The 15,166-nt window shown below is 36.7% G+C and overlaps 10 non-coding genes across 10 annotated transcripts; all 10 read right to left on the bottom strand.

Annotated features, from left to right (window-relative positions):
* Window positions 1–1,694: 1,694 nt before the first annotated feature.
* On the bottom strand, window positions 1,695–1,787 carry TRNAI-UAU (transfer RNA isoleucine (anticodon UAU)). Its single transcript is given in 2 exon segments — window positions 1,695–1,730; window positions 1,750–1,787. It is a non-coding gene; the product is annotated as a tRNA-Ile (tRNA).
* An 810-nt stretch (window positions 1,788–2,597) lies between these two features.
* Window positions 2,598–2,690, bottom strand: TRNAI-UAU (transfer RNA isoleucine (anticodon UAU)). The gene is given in 2 exon segments: window positions 2,598–2,633; window positions 2,653–2,690. It is a non-coding gene; the product is annotated as a tRNA-Ile (tRNA).
* Window positions 2,691–3,500: 810 nt separating this feature from the next.
* On the bottom strand, window positions 3,501–3,593 carry TRNAI-UAU (transfer RNA isoleucine (anticodon UAU)). The gene is given in 2 exon segments: window positions 3,501–3,536; window positions 3,556–3,593. It is a non-coding gene; the product is annotated as a tRNA-Ile (tRNA).
* An 811-nt stretch (window positions 3,594–4,404) lies between these two features.
* On the bottom strand, window positions 4,405–4,497 carry TRNAI-UAU (transfer RNA isoleucine (anticodon UAU)). Its single transcript is given in 2 exon segments — window positions 4,405–4,440; window positions 4,460–4,497. It is a non-coding gene; the product is annotated as a tRNA-Ile (tRNA).
* A 1,717-nt stretch (window positions 4,498–6,214) lies between these two features.
* TRNAI-UAU (transfer RNA isoleucine (anticodon UAU)) lies at window positions 6,215–6,307 on the bottom strand. The gene is given in 2 exon segments: window positions 6,215–6,250; window positions 6,270–6,307. It is a non-coding gene; the product is annotated as a tRNA-Ile (tRNA).
* Window positions 6,308–7,117: 810 nt separating this feature from the next.
* On the bottom strand, window positions 7,118–7,210 carry TRNAI-UAU (transfer RNA isoleucine (anticodon UAU)). Its single transcript is given in 2 exon segments — window positions 7,118–7,153; window positions 7,173–7,210. It is a non-coding gene; the product is annotated as a tRNA-Ile (tRNA).
* Window positions 7,211–8,021: 811 nt separating this feature from the next.
* On the bottom strand, window positions 8,022–8,114 carry TRNAI-UAU (transfer RNA isoleucine (anticodon UAU)). The gene is given in 2 exon segments: window positions 8,022–8,057; window positions 8,077–8,114. It is a non-coding gene; the product is annotated as a tRNA-Ile (tRNA).
* Window positions 8,115–8,922: 808 nt separating this feature from the next.
* On the bottom strand, window positions 8,923–9,015 carry TRNAL-UAA (transfer RNA leucine (anticodon UAA)). The gene is given in 2 exon segments: window positions 8,923–8,958; window positions 8,978–9,015. It is a non-coding gene; the product is annotated as a tRNA-Leu (tRNA).
* A 3,523-nt stretch (window positions 9,016–12,538) lies between these two features.
* Window positions 12,539–12,631, bottom strand: TRNAI-UAU (transfer RNA isoleucine (anticodon UAU)). The gene is given in 2 exon segments: window positions 12,539–12,574; window positions 12,594–12,631. It is a non-coding gene; the product is annotated as a tRNA-Ile (tRNA).
* Window positions 12,632–13,442: 811 nt separating this feature from the next.
* TRNAL-UAA (transfer RNA leucine (anticodon UAA)) lies at window positions 13,443–13,535 on the bottom strand. The gene is given in 2 exon segments: window positions 13,443–13,478; window positions 13,498–13,535. It is a non-coding gene; the product is annotated as a tRNA-Leu (tRNA).
* Between the last annotated feature and the right edge of the window lie 1,631 nt (window positions 13,536–15,166).

Here is a 15,166-nt window from a genome sequence, read left to right as displayed (position 1 = left end):
AGGAGAGCTGATCCCGTGTAGGGAGATCCACGGAGACCAAATGGCAATGAATTTTTTTGAAGAGTTATTGAGGATACTCGTCATGTACTCCATACGGTACACATACCAAATGCGGGACATTATAGTGTGCAAAGTGGGAGCAGTCGATTGTTTCCAGTCCAATGCGATCTGGCAGGTGACCGCAGAGATCACATGGCGCATCAATTTGTTTTGATGTTTGGATAACGTTGGAATATCTAGTGGTAAAAGAAAATATTTAGGGTCATTTGGAATGGGGATATGTAATAGGATTGCTATGAAGTTGACGACTTCATTCCACAAGCTAGCTATCTTGGGGCAAGACCACCATATATGCATAAATGAGCCTTCTAAGTTACACCCTCTCCAACACCTGTCGGAGGCATCAGGATAGATCTTACTAAGTCTGGAGGGGACATAATACCAACGATATAATAACTTGTAAATGTTCTCTTTAATCTTGACGCATATAGAGCTAGAGGCCGCATTGTCCCAGATCTCTGACCACTCATCTTCAGTGAAAGTAGTGTTGAGATCCTTTTCCCAGGCTTTTTCGTAGGGAGGTTGCGGGGACGTGGAGCCATCAGAGAGTAATGTATAGAGAAAAGAAATCAGTCCTCTAGTGGAGGAGCGTCTGAGGCACAATGCTTCAAAAGCAGATAGTGGCCTGCCAGTGAGTGTATGTTTCGTTGAAGAGTGAAAGTGTCTGATTTGTAAATATTGAAAAAAATGTTTAGTAGGTATGTGGTTATCCTGAACTTGAGAGCATTGGGGGAAATTTTTATCTTTAGAAATATCATTAAGGAACAGAATGCCTCTGTGTTTCCATGGAAGAAATGCTGTACTATGCATTCCTGGAGGAAAGGCCGGATTATGGAGGAGTGGAATAACAGGGGAGGGAGAAGGAGCCAAACTATGTTTTCTAATTGCATAGTCCCAGATTGATAAAGAACGAGATACAATCGGGTGAGAAACCACACTTTTAGGACAGTTAGGTCTTGAGATCCATAAAAGAGAGGAGATGGAAGAGAGTCCTAGCTCTGCAGCCTCAATATCAACCCAAACCTTCCCTGCTCCAGCACCGCACCACTGCACACATTGTGCTAACTGTGCAACTGCAAGACTGTTTTACAGTTGAAGCAAGGATAAAATATCAACTCTAGTGATGAGACACTTGCTGTAATTACTTCCACCCCATATGGGACTTGGACCCCCTGGCTTAGGAGGGCAGTGACTTATCCATTATGCCAGTGGTGCTTACTGATGTTCTTATTTAAGACTGTTAGGTTTTTAATAGTCAATTATTTATTTTTGAGAAAAAAGTGAAGCTGTTTACTGTGTTCTTTGCATTACCAAGTCCAGCAAGAAATGTGCTGGTACTATCCAGAGCTGTCAGTATGGATTATCATGCTATATTGCAGAAAATCAATTTGATGCAACTGCTTTACCAACAGTATGTTAATCTTTTCCATTGCTGTTTTGTTGGCTGACTGAAGGAAGATATGCAGTGCATTTGAACCAAAGCAGATGTGTGCTGACAACTTAAATGCACAATCATGTTTGTGTTTTTTCTTTCTTTCTTCCATCCTTTGTAATATCATATTAAATATTAAGGTAGCAGTTTATAATCAATGACTAATGACATAAGAAAAGGAAAGAAAAACAGTATACAAAGATACTCCAGGTGAGGCTTGAACTCACAACCTCGGCATTGCTCAACAGATACTGTCTTATAAGTACCGCGCGCAAACCAATTGCGCCACTGGAGCACTTTGCAGCAGTAATTGGTTATGCTAGATGTGGATTTTATTCAATACAATCAGTACAGTCATAAGAATTGAAAAAGAAAATCATTTTTGGTGATGAATGATGAGCAACAAAGGAACATGCATGCCAGGTGGCACTTGAATAAGCTGTCCACGGTGATAGAAAAGGTTTAAAAAACAACAACAACAATGTTATCATAATTAATGTCATATTTTAGCTTCTGTGGTCATTTTTTACAAGCTAAACACTGCAAGACTGTTTTACAGTAGAAGCAAGGATAAAATATCAACTCTAGTGATGAGACACTTGCTGTAATGACTTCCAACTCAGACGGGACTTAAACCCACAACCACTGGCTTAGGAGAACAGTGCCTTACCCATTATGCCAGTGGTGCTTACTTATGTTCTTATTTAAGACTGTTAGGTTTTTAATAGTCAATTATTTATTTTTGAGGAAAAAGTGAAGCTGTTTACTGTGTTCTTTGCATTACCAAGTCCAGCAAGAAATGTGCTGGTACTATCCAGAGCTGTCAGTATGGATTATCATGCTATATTGCAGAAAATCAATTTGATGCAACTGCTTTACCAACAGTATGTTAATCTTTTCCATTGCTGTTTTGTTGGCTGACTGAAGGAAGATATGCAGTGCATTTGTACCAAAGCAGATGTGTGCTGACAACTTAAATGCACAATCATGTTTGTGTTTTTTCTTTCTTTCTTCCATCCTTTGTAATATCATATTAAATATTAAGGTAGCAGTTTATAATCAATGACTAATGACATAAGAAAAGGAAAAAAAACGTATACAAAGATGCTCCAGGTGAGGCTTGAACTCACAACCTCAGCATTGCTCAACAGATACTGTCTTATAAGTACCGCGCGCTAACCAATTGCGCCACTGGAGCACTTTGCAGCAGTAATTGGTTATGCTAGATGTGGATTTTATTCAATACAATCAGTACAGTCATAAGAATTGAAAAAGAAAATCATTTTTGGTGATGAATGATGAGCAACAAAGGAACATGCATGCCAGATTGCACTTGAATAAGCTGTCCACGGTGATAGAAAAGGTTTAAAAAACAACAACAACAATGTTATGATAATTAATGTCATATTTTAGCTTCTGTGGTCATTTTTTACAAGCTAAACACTGCAAGACTGTTTTACAGTAGAAGCAAGGATAAAATATCAACTCTAGTGATGAGACACTTGCTGTAATGACTTCCAACTCAGACGGGACTTAAACCCACAACCACTGGCTTAGGAGAACAGTGCCTTACCCATTATGCCAGTGGTGCTTACTGATGTTCTTATTTAAGACTGTTAGGTTTTTAATAGTCAATTATTTATTTTTGAGGAAAAAGTGAAGCTGTTTACTGTGTTCTTTGCATTACCAAGTCCAGCAAGAAATGTGCTGGTACTATCCAGAGCTGTCAGTATGGATTATCATGCTATAGTGTAGAAAATCAATTTGATGCAACTGCTTTACCAACAGTATGTTAATCTTTTCCATTGCTGTTTTGTTGGCTGACTGAAGGAAGATATGCAGTGCATTTGTACCAAAGCAGATGTGTGCTGACAACTTAAATGCACAATCATGTTTGTGTTTTTTCTTTCTTTCTTCCATCCTTTGTAATATCATATTAAATATTAAGGTAGCAGTTTATAATCAATGACTAATGACATAAGAAAAGGAAAAAAACCGTATACAAAGATGCTCCAGGTAAGGCTTGAACTCACAACCTCGGCATTGCTCAACAGATACTGTCTTATAAGTACCGCGCGCTAACCAATTGCGCCACTGGAGCACTTTGCAGCAGTAATTGGTTATGCTAGATGTGGATTTTATTCAATACAATCAGTACAGTCATAAGAATTGAAAAAGAAAATCATTTTTGGTGATGAATGATGAGCAACAAAGGAACATGCATGCCAGATTGCACTTGAATAAGCTGTCCACGGTGATAGAAAAGGTTTAAAAAACAACAACAACAATGTTATCATAATTAATGTCATATTTTAGCTTCTGTGGTCATTTTTTACAAGCTAAACACTGCAAGACTGTTTTACAGTAGAAGCAAGGATAAAATATCAACTCTAGTGATGAGACACTTGCTGTAATGACTTCCAACTCAGACGGGACTTAAACCCACAACCACTGGCTTAGGAGAACAGTGCCTTACCCATTATGCCAGTGGTGCTTACTGATGTTCTTATTTAAGACTGTTAGGTTTTTAATAGTCAATTATTTATTTTTGAGGAAAAAGTGAAGCTGTTTACTGTGTTCTTTGCATTACCAAGTCCAGCAAGAAATGTGCTGGTACTATCCAGAGCTGTCAGTATGGATTATCATGCTATATTGTAGAAAATCAATTTGATGCAACTGCTTTACCAACAGTATGTTAATCTTTTCCATTGCTGTTTTGTTGGCTGACTGAAGGAAGATATGCAGTGCATTTGAACCAAAGCAAATGTGTGCTGACAACTTAAATGCACAATCATGTTTGTGTTTTTTCTTTCTTTCTTCCATCCTTTGTAATATCATATTAAATATTAAGGTAGCAGTTTATAATCAATGACTAATGACATAAGAAAAGGAAAAAAAACAGTATACAAAGATGCTCCAGGTGAGGCTTGAACTCACAACCTCGGCATTGCTCAACAGATACTGTCTTATAAGTACCACGCGCTGACCAATTGCGCCACTGGAGCACTTTGCAGCAGTAATTGGTTATGCTAGATGTGGATTTTATTCAATACAATCAGTACAGTCATAAGAATTGAAAAAGAAAATCATTTTTGGTGATGAATGATGAGCAACAAAGGAACATGCATGCCAGATGGCACTTGAATAAGCTGTCCACGGTGATAGAAAAGGTTTAAAAAACAACAACAACAATGTTATCATAATTAATGTCATATTTTAGCTTCTGTGGTCATTTTTTACAAGCTAAACACTGCAAGACTGTTTTACAGTAGAAGCAAGGATAAAATATCAACTCTAGTGATGAGACACTTGCTGTAATGACTTCCAACTCAGACGGGACTTAAACCCACAACCACTGGCTTAGGAGAACAGTGCCTTACCCATTATGCCAGTGGTGCTTACTGATGTTCTTATTTAAGACTGTTAGGTTTTTAATAGTCAATTATTTATTTTTGAGGAAAAAGTGAAGCTGTTTACTGTGTTCTTTGCATTACCAAGTCCAGCAAGAAATGTGCTGGTACTATCCAGAGCTGTCAGTATGGATTTTCATGCTATATTGCAGAAAATCAATTTGATGCAACTGCTTTACCAACAGTATGTTAATCTTTTCCATTGCTGTTTTGTTGGCTGACTGAAGGAAGATATGCAGTGCATTTGAACCAAAGCAGATGTGTGCTGACAACTTAAATGCACAATCATGTTTGTGTTTTTTCTTTCTTTCTTCCATCCTTTGTAATATCATATTAAATATTAAGGTAGCAGTTTATAATCAATGACTAATGACATAAGAAAAGGAAAAAAAAACAGTATACAAAGATGCTCCATGTGAGACTTGAACTCACAACCTCGGCATTGCTCAATAGATACTGTCTTATAAATACCACGCGCTGACCAATTGCGCCACTGGAGCACTTTGCAGCTTTGATTGGTTATGCTAGATGTGGATTTTATTCAATACAATCAGTACAGTCATAAGGATTGAAAAAGAAAATCATTTTTGGTGATGAATGATGAGCAACAAAGGAACATGCATGCCAGATGGCACTTGAATAAGCTGTCCACGGTGATAAAAAAGGTTTAAAAAACAACAACAACAACAACAATGTTATCATAATTAATGTCATATTTTAGCTTCTGTGGTCATTTTTTACAAGCTAAACACTGCAAGACTGTTTTACAGTTGAAGCAAGGATAAAATATCAACTCTAGTGATGAGACACTTGCTGTAATTACTTCTACCCCATATGGGACTTGGACCCCCTGGCTTAGGAGGGCAGTGATTTATCCATTATGCCAGTGGTGCTTACTGATGTTCTTATTTAAGACTGTTAGGTTTTTAATAGTCAATTATTTATTTTTGAGAAAAAAGTGAAGCTGTTTACTGTGTTCTTTGCATTACCAAGTCCAGCAAGAAATGTGCTGGTACTATCCAGAGCTGTCAGTATGGATTATCATGCTATATTGCAGAAAATCAATTTGATGCAACTGCTTTACCAACAGTATGTTAATCTTTTCCATTGCTGTTTTGTTGGCTGACTGAAGGAAGATATGCAGTGCATTTGAACCAAAGCAGATGTGTGCTGACAACTTAAATGCACAATCATGTTTGTGTTTTTTCTTTCTTTCTTCCATCCTTTGTAATATCATATTAAATATTAAGGTAGCAGTTTATAATCAATGACTAATGACATAAGAAAAGGAAAGAAAAACAGTATACAAAGATGCTCCAGGTGAGGCTTGAACTCACAACCTCGGCATTGCTCAACAGATACTGTCTTATAAGTACCGTGCGCTGACCAATTGCGCCACTGGAGCACTTTGCAGCAGTAATTGGTTATGCTAGATGTGGATTTTATTCAATACAATCAGTACAGTCATAAGAATTGAAAAAGAAAATCATTTTTGGTGATGAATGATGAGCAACAAAGGAACATGCATGCCAGGTGGCACTTGAATAAGCTGTCCACGGTGATAGAAAAGGTTTAAAAAACAACAACAACAATGTCATCATAATTAATGTCATATTTTAGCTTCTGTGGTCATTTTTTACAAGCTAAACACTGCAAGACTGTTTTAAAGTAGAAGCAAGGATAAAATATCAACTCTAGTGATGAGACACTTGCTGTAATGACTTCCAACTCAGACGGGACTTAAACCCACAACCACTGGCTTAGGAGAACAGTGCCTTACCCATTATGCCAGTGGTGCTTACTTATGTTCTTATTTAAGACTGTTAGGTTTTTAATAGTCAATTATTTATTTTTGAGGAAAAAGTGAAGCTGTTTACTGTGTTCTTTGCATTACCAAGTCCAGCAAGAAATGTGCTGGTACTATCCAGAGCTGTCAGTATGGATTATCATGCTATATTGCAGAAAATCAATTTGATGCAACTGCTTTACCAACAGTATGTTAATCTTTTCCATTGCTGTTTTGTTGGCTGACTGAAGGAAGATATGTAGTGCATTTGTACCAAAGCAGATGTGTGCTGACAACTTAAATGCACAATCATGTTTGTGTTTTTTCTTTCTTTCTTCCATCCTTTGTAATATCATATTAAATATTAAGGTAGCAGTTTATAATCAATGACTAATGACATAAGAAAAGGAAAAAAACCATATACAAAGACGCTCCAGGTGAGGCTTGAACTCACAACCTCGGCATTGCTCAACAGATACTGTCTTATAAGTACCGCGCGCTAACCAATTGCGCCACTGGAGCACTTTGCAGCAGTAATTGGTTATGCTAGATGTGGATTTTATTCAATACAATCAGTACAGTCATAAGAATTGAAAAAGAAAATCATTTTTGGTGATGAATGATGAGCAACAAAGGAACATGCATGCCAGATTGCACTTGAATAAGCTGTCCACGGTGATAGAAAAGGTTTAAAAAACAACAACAACAATGTTATCATAATTAATGTCATATTTTAGCTTCTGTGGTCATTTTTTACAAGCTAAACACTGCAAGACTGTTTTACAGTAGAAGCAAGGATAAAATATCAACTCTAGTGATGAGACACTTGCTGTAATGACTTCCAACTCAGACGGGACTTAAACCCACAACCACTGGCTTAGGAGAACAGTGCCTTACCCATTATGCCAGTGGTGCTAACTGATGTTCTTATTTAAGACTGTTAGGTTTTTAATAGTCAATTATTTATTTTTGAGGAAAAAGTGAAGCTGTTTACTGTGTTCTTTGCATTACCAAGTCCAGCAAGAAATGTGCTGGTACTATCCAGAGCTGTCAGTATGGATTATCATGCTATATTGTAGAAAATCAATTTGATGCAACTGCTTTACCAACAGTATGTTAATCTTTTCCATTGCTGTTTTGTTGGCTGACTGAAGGAAGATATGCAGTGCATTTGAACCAAAGCAGATGTGTGCTGACAACTTAAATGCACAATCATGTTTGTGTTTTTTCTTTCTTTCTTCCATCCTTTGTAATATCATATTAAATATTAAGGTAGCAGTTTATAATCAATGACTAATGACATAAGAAAAGGAAAAAAAACAGTATACAAAGACGCTCCAGGTGAGGCTTGAACTCACAACCTCGGCATTGCTCAATAGATACTGTCTTATAAGTACCACGCGCTGACCAATTGCGCCACTGGAGCACTTTGCAGCAGTAATTGGTTATGCTAGATGTGGATTTTATTCAATACAATCAGTACAGTCATAAGAATTGAAAAAGAAAATCATTTTTGGTGATGAATGATGAGCAACAAAGGAACATGCATGCCAGATGGCACTTGAATAAGCTGTCCACGGTGATAGAAAAGGTTTAAAAAACAACAACAACAATGTTATAATTAATGTCATATTTTAGCTTCTGTGGTCATTTTTTACAAGCTAAACACTGCAAGACTGTTTTACAGTAGAAGCAAGGATAAAATATCAACTCTAGTGATGAGACACTTGCTGTAATGACTTCCAACTCAGACGGGACTTAAACCCACAACCACTGGCTTAGGAGAACAGTGCCTTACCCATTATGCCAGTGGTGCTTACTGATGTTCTTATTTAAGACTGTTAGGTTTTTAATAGTCAATTATTTATTTTTGAGGAAAAAGTGAAGCTGTTTACTGTGTTCTTTGCATTACCAAGTCCAGCAAGAAATGTGCTGGTACTATCCAGAGCTGTCAGTATGGATTTTCATGCTATATTGCAGAAAATCAATTTGATGCAACTGCTTTACCAACAGTATGTTAATCTTTTCCATTGCTGTTTTGTTGGCTGACTGAAGGAAGATATGCAGTGCATTTGAACCAAAGCAGATGTGTGCTGACAACTTAAATGCACAATCATGTTTGTGTTTTTTCTTTCTTTCTTCCATCCTTTGTAATATCATATTAAATATTAAGGTAGCAGTTTATAATCAATGACTAATGACATAAGAAAAGGAAAAAAAACAGTATACAAAGACGCTCCAGGTGAGGTTTGAACTCACAACCTCGGCATTGCTCAACAGATACTGTCTTTTAAGTACCACGCGCTGACCAATTGCGCCACTGGAGCACTTTGCAGCAGTAATTGGTTATGCTAGATGTGGATTTTATTCAATACAATCAGTACAGTCATAAGAATTGAAAAAGAAAATCATTTTTGGTGATGAATGATGAGCAACAAAGGAACATGCATGCCAGATGGCACTTGAATAAGCTGTCCACGGTGATAGAATAGGTTTAAAAAACAACAACAACAATGTTATCATAATTAATGTCATATTTTAGCTTCTGTGGTCATTTTTTACAAGCTAAACACTGCAAGACTGTTTTACAGTAGAAGCAAGGATAAAATATCAACTCTAGTGATGAGACACTTGCTGTAATGACTTCCAACTCAGACTGGACTTAAACCCACAACCACTGGCTTAGGAGAACAGTGCCTTACCCATTATGCCAGTGGTGCTTACTGATGTTCTTATTTAAGACTGTTAGGTTTTTAATAGTCAATTATTTATTTTTGAGGAAAAAGTGAAGCTGTTTACTGTGTTCTTTGCATTACCAAGTCCAGCAAGAAATGTGCTGGTACTATCCAGAGCTGTCAGTATGGATTTTCATGCTATATTGCAGAAAATCAATTTGATGCAACTGCTTTACCAACAGTATGTTAATCTTTTCCATTGCTGTTTTGTTGGCTGACTGAAGGAAGATATGCAGTGCATTTGAACCAAAGCAGATGTGGCTGACAACTTAAATGCACAATCATGTTTGTGTTTTTTCTTTCTTTCTTCCATCCTTTGTAATATCATATTAAATATTAAGGTAGCAGTTTATAATTAATGACTAATGACAAAAGAAAAGGAAAAAAAAACAGTATACAAAGATACTCCAGGTGAGGCTTGAACTCACAACCTCAGCATTGCTCAATAGATACTGTCTTATAAGTACCACGCGCTGACCAATTGCGCCACTGGAGCACTTTGCAGCATTGATTGGTTATGCTAGATGTGGATTTTATTCAATACAATTAGTACAGTCATAAGAATTGAAAAAGAAAATAATTTTTGGTGATGAATGATGAGCAACAAAGGAACATGCATGCCAGATGGCACTTGAATAAGCTGTCCACGGTGATAAAAAAGGTTTAAAAAACAACAACAACAATGTTATCATAATTAATGTCATATTTTAGCTTCTGTGGTCATTTTTTACAAGCTAAACACTGCAAGACTGTTTTACAGTTGAAGCAAGGATAAAATATCAACTCTAGTGATGAGACACTTGCTGTAATTACTTCCACCCCATATGGGACTTAAACCCACAACCACTGGCTTAGGAGAACAGTGCCTTACCCATTATGCCAGTGGTGCTTACTTATGTTCTTATTTAAGACTGTTAGGTTTTTAATAGTCAATTATTTATTTTTGAGGAAAAAGTGAAGCTGTTTACTGTGTTCTTTGCATTACCAAGTCCAGCAAGAAATGTGCTGGTACTATCCAGAGCTGTCAGTATGGATTATCATGCTATATTGCAGAAAATCAATTTGATGCAACTGCTTTACCAACAGTATGTTACTCTTTTCCATTGCTGTTTTGTTGGCTGACTGAAGGAAGATATGCAGTGCATTTGAACCAAAGCAGTTGGGTGCTGACAACTTAAATGCACAATCATGTTTGTGTTTTTTCTTTCTTTCTTCCATCCTTTGTAATATCATATTAAATATTAAGGTAGCCGTTTAAAATCAATGACTAATGACATAAGAAAAGGAAAAAAAACAGTATACAAAGATGCTCCAGGTGAGACTTGAACTCACAACCTCTGCAATGCTCAATAGATACTGTCTTATAAGTACCACGCGCTGACCAATTGCGCCACTGGAGCACTTTGCTGCATTGATTGGTTATGCTAGATGTGGATTTTATTCAATACAATCAGTGCAGTCATAAGAATTGAAAAAGAAAATCATTTTTGGTGATGAATGATGAGCAACAAAGGAACATGCATGCCAGATGGCACTTGAATAAGCTGTCCACGGTGATAAAAAAGGTTTAAAAAACAACAACAACAATGTTATCATAATTAATGTCATATTTTAGCTTCTGTGGTCATTTTTTACAAGCTAAACATTGCAAGACTGTTTTACAGTTGAAGCAAGGATAAAATATCAACTCTAGTGATGAGACACTTGCTGTAATTACTTCCACCCCATATGGGACTTGGACCCCCTGGCTTAGGAGGGCAGTGACTTATCCATTATGCCAGTGGTGCTTACTGATGTTCTTATTTAAGACTGTTTGGTTTTTAATAGTCAATTATTTATTTTTGAGGAAAAAGTGAAGCTGTTTACTGTGTTCTTTGCATTACCAAGTCCAGCAAGAAATGTGCTGGTACTATCCAGAGCTGTCAGTATGGATTATCATGCTATATTGCAGAAAATCAATTTGATGCAACTGCTTTACCAACAGTATGTTAATCTTTTCCATTGCTGTTTTGTTGGCTGACTGAAGGAAGATATGCAGTGCATTTGAACCACAGCAGATGTGTGCTGACAACTTAAATGCACAATCATGTTTGTGTTTGTTTTTTCTTTCTTTCTTCCATCCTTTGTAATATCATATTAAATATTAAGGTAGCAGTTTATAATCAATGACTAATGACATAAGAAAAGGGGAAAAAAAACAGTATACAAAGATGCTCCAGGTGAGGCTTGAACTCACAACCTTGGCATTGCTCAACAGATACTGTCTTATAAGTACCGCGCGCTGACCAATTGCACCACTGGAGAACGTTGCTGCATTGATTGGTTATGCTAGATGTGGATTTTATTCAATACAATCAGTGCAGTCATAAGAATTGAAAAAGAAAATCATTTTTGGTGATGAATGATGAGCAACAAAGGAACATGCATGCCAGTTGGCACTTGAATAAGCTGTCCACGGTGATAAAAAAGGTTTAAAAAACAACAACAACAATGTTATCATAATTAATGTCATATTTTAGCTTCTGTGGTCATTTTTTACAAGCTAAACACTGCAAGACTGTTTTACAGTTGAAGCAAGGATAAAATATCAACTCTAGTGATGAGACACTTGCTGTAATGACTTACAACTCAGACGGGACTTAAACCCACAACCACTGGCTTAGGAGAACAGTGCCTTACCCATTATGCCAGTGGTGCTTACTGATGTTCTTATTTAAGACTGTTAGGTTTTTAATAGTCAATTATTTATTTTTGAGGAAAAAGTGAAGCTGTTTACTGTGTTCTTTGCATTACCAAGTCCAGCAAGAAATGTGCTGGTACTATCCAGAGCTGTCAGTATGGATTATCATGCTATATTGTAGAAAATCAATTTGATGCAACTGCTTTACCAACAGTATGTTAATCTTTTCCATTGCTGTTTCGTTGGCTGACTGAAGGAAGATATGCAGTGCATTTGAACCAAAGCAGATGTGTGCTGACAACTTAAATGCACAATCATGTTTGTGTTTTTTCTTTCTTTCTTCCATCCTTTGTAATATCATATTAAATATTAAGGTAGCAGTTTATAGTCAATGACTAATGACATAAGAAAAGGAAAAAAAACAGTATACAAAGACGCTCCAGGTGAGGCTTGAACTCACAACCTCGGCATTGCTCAATAGATACTGTCTTATAAGTACCACGCGCTGACCAATTGCGCCACTGGAGCACTTTGCAGCAGTAATTGGTTATGCTAGATGTGGATTTTATTCAATACAATCAGTACAGTCATAAGAATTGAAAAAGAAAATCATTTTTGGTGATGAATGATGAGCAACAAAGGAACATGCATGCCAGATGGCACTTGAATAAGCTGTCCACGGTGATAGAAAAGGTTTAAAAAACAACAACAACAATGTTATCATAATTAATGTCATATTTTAGCTTCTGTGGTCATTTTTTACAAGCTAAACACTGCAAGACTGTTTTACAGTAGAAGCAAGGATAAAATATCAACTCTAGTGATGAGACACTTGCTGTAATGACTTCCAACTCAGACGGGACTTAAACCCACAACCACTGGCTTAGGAGAACAGTGCCTTACCCATTATGCCAGTGGTGCTTACTGATGTTCTTATTTAAGACTGTTAGGTTTTTAATAGTCAATTATTTATTTTTGAGGAAAAAGTGAAGCTGTTTACTGTGTTCTTTGCATTACCAAGTCCAGCAAGAAATGTGCTGGTACTATCCAGAGCTGTCAGTATGGATTATCATGCTATATTGCAGAAAATCAATTTGATGCAACTGCTTTACCAACAGTATGTTAATCTTTTCCATTGCTGTTTTGTTGGCTGACTGAAGTAAGATATGCAGTGCATTTGAACCAAAGCAGATGTGTGCTGACAACTTAAATGCACAATCATGTTTGTGTTTTTTCTTTCTTTCTTCCATCCTTTGTAATATCATATTAAATATTAAGGTAGCAGTTTATAATCAATGACTAATGACATAAGAAAAGGAAAAAAAACAGTATACAAAGACGCTCCAGGTGAGGCTTGAACTCACAACCTCGGCATTGCTCAACAGATACTGTCTTTTAAGTACCACGCGCTGACCAATTGCGCCACTGGAGCACTTTGCAGCAGTAATTGGTTATGCTAGATGTGGATTTTATTCAATACAATCAGTACAGTCATAAGAATTGAAAAAGAAAATCATTTTTGGTGATGAATGATGAGCAACAAAGGAACATGCATGCCAGATGGCACTTGAATAAGCTGTCCACGGTGATAGAAAAGGTTTAAAAAACAACAACAACAATGTTATCATAATTAATGTCATATTTTAGCTTCTGTGGTCATTTTTTACAAGCTAAACACTGCAAGACTGTTTTACAGTAGAAGCAAGGATAAAATATCAACTCTAGTGATGAGACACTTGCTGTAATGACTTCCAACTCAGACGGGACTTAAACCCACAACCACTGGCTTAGGAGAACAGTGCCTTACCCATTATGCCAGTGGTGCTTACTGATGTTCTTATTTAAGACTGTTAGGTTTTTAATAGTCAATTATTTATTTTTGAGGAAAAAGTGAAGCTGTTTACTGTGTTCTTTGCATTACCAAGTCCAGCAAGAAATGTGCTGGTACTATCCAGAGCTGTCAGTATGGATTTTCATGCTATATTGCAGAAAATCAATTTGATGCAACTGCTTTACCAACAGTATGTTAATCTTTTCCATTGCTGTTTTGTTGGCTGACTGAAGGCAGATATGCAGTGCATTTGAACCAAAGCAGATGTGGCTGACAACTTAAATGCACAATCATGTTTGTGTTTTTTCTTTCTTTCTTCCATCCTTTGTAATATCATATTAAATATTAAGGTAGCAGTTTATAATTAATGACTAATGACAAAAGAAAAGGAAAAAAAACAGTATACAAAGATACTCCAGGTGAGGCTTGAACTCACAACCTCAGCATTGCTCAATAGATACTGTCTTATAAGTACCACGCGTGACCAATTGCGCCACTGGAGCACTTTGCAGCATTGATTGGTTATGCTAGATGTGGATTTTATTCAATACAATCAGTGCAGTCATAAGAATTGAAAAAGAAAATCATTTTTGGTGATGAATGATGAGCAACAAAGGAACATGCATGCCAGATGGCACTTGAATAAGCTGTCCACGGTGATAAAAAAGGTTTAAAAAACAACAACAACAATGTTATCATAATTAATGTCATATTTTAGCTTCTGTGGTCATTTTTTACAAGCTAAACATTGCAAGACTGTTTTACAGTTGAAGCAAGGATAAAATATCAACTCTAGTGATGAGACACTTGCTGTAATTACTTCCACCCCATATGGGACTTGGACCCCCTGGCTTAGGAGGGCAGTGACTTATCCATTATGCCAGTGGTGCTTACTGATGTTCTTATTTAAGACTGTTTGGTTTTTAATAGTCAATTATTTATTTTTGAGGAAAAAGTGAAGCTGTTTACTGTGTTCTTTGCATTACCAAGTCCAGCAAGAAATGTGCTGGTACTATCCAGAGCTGTCAGTATGGATTATCATGCTATATTGCAGAAAATCAATTTGATGCAACTGCTTTACCAACAGTATGTTAATCTTTTCCATTGCTGTTTTGTTGGCTGACTGAAGGAAGATATGCAGTGCATTTGAACCACAGCAGATGTGTGCTGACAACTTAAATGCACAATCATGTTTGTGTTTGTTTTTTCTTTCTTTCTTCCATCCTTTGTAA

This window comes from Pseudophryne corroboree, chromosome 4 (assembly GCF_028390025.1).
Source record: "Pseudophryne corroboree isolate aPseCor3 chromosome 4, aPseCor3.hap2, whole genome shotgun sequence".
Lineage (NCBI taxonomy): Eukaryota > Metazoa > Chordata > Amphibia > Anura > Myobatrachidae > Pseudophryne > Pseudophryne corroboree.
This window is presented reverse-complemented; position numbering and strand designations above follow the sequence as displayed.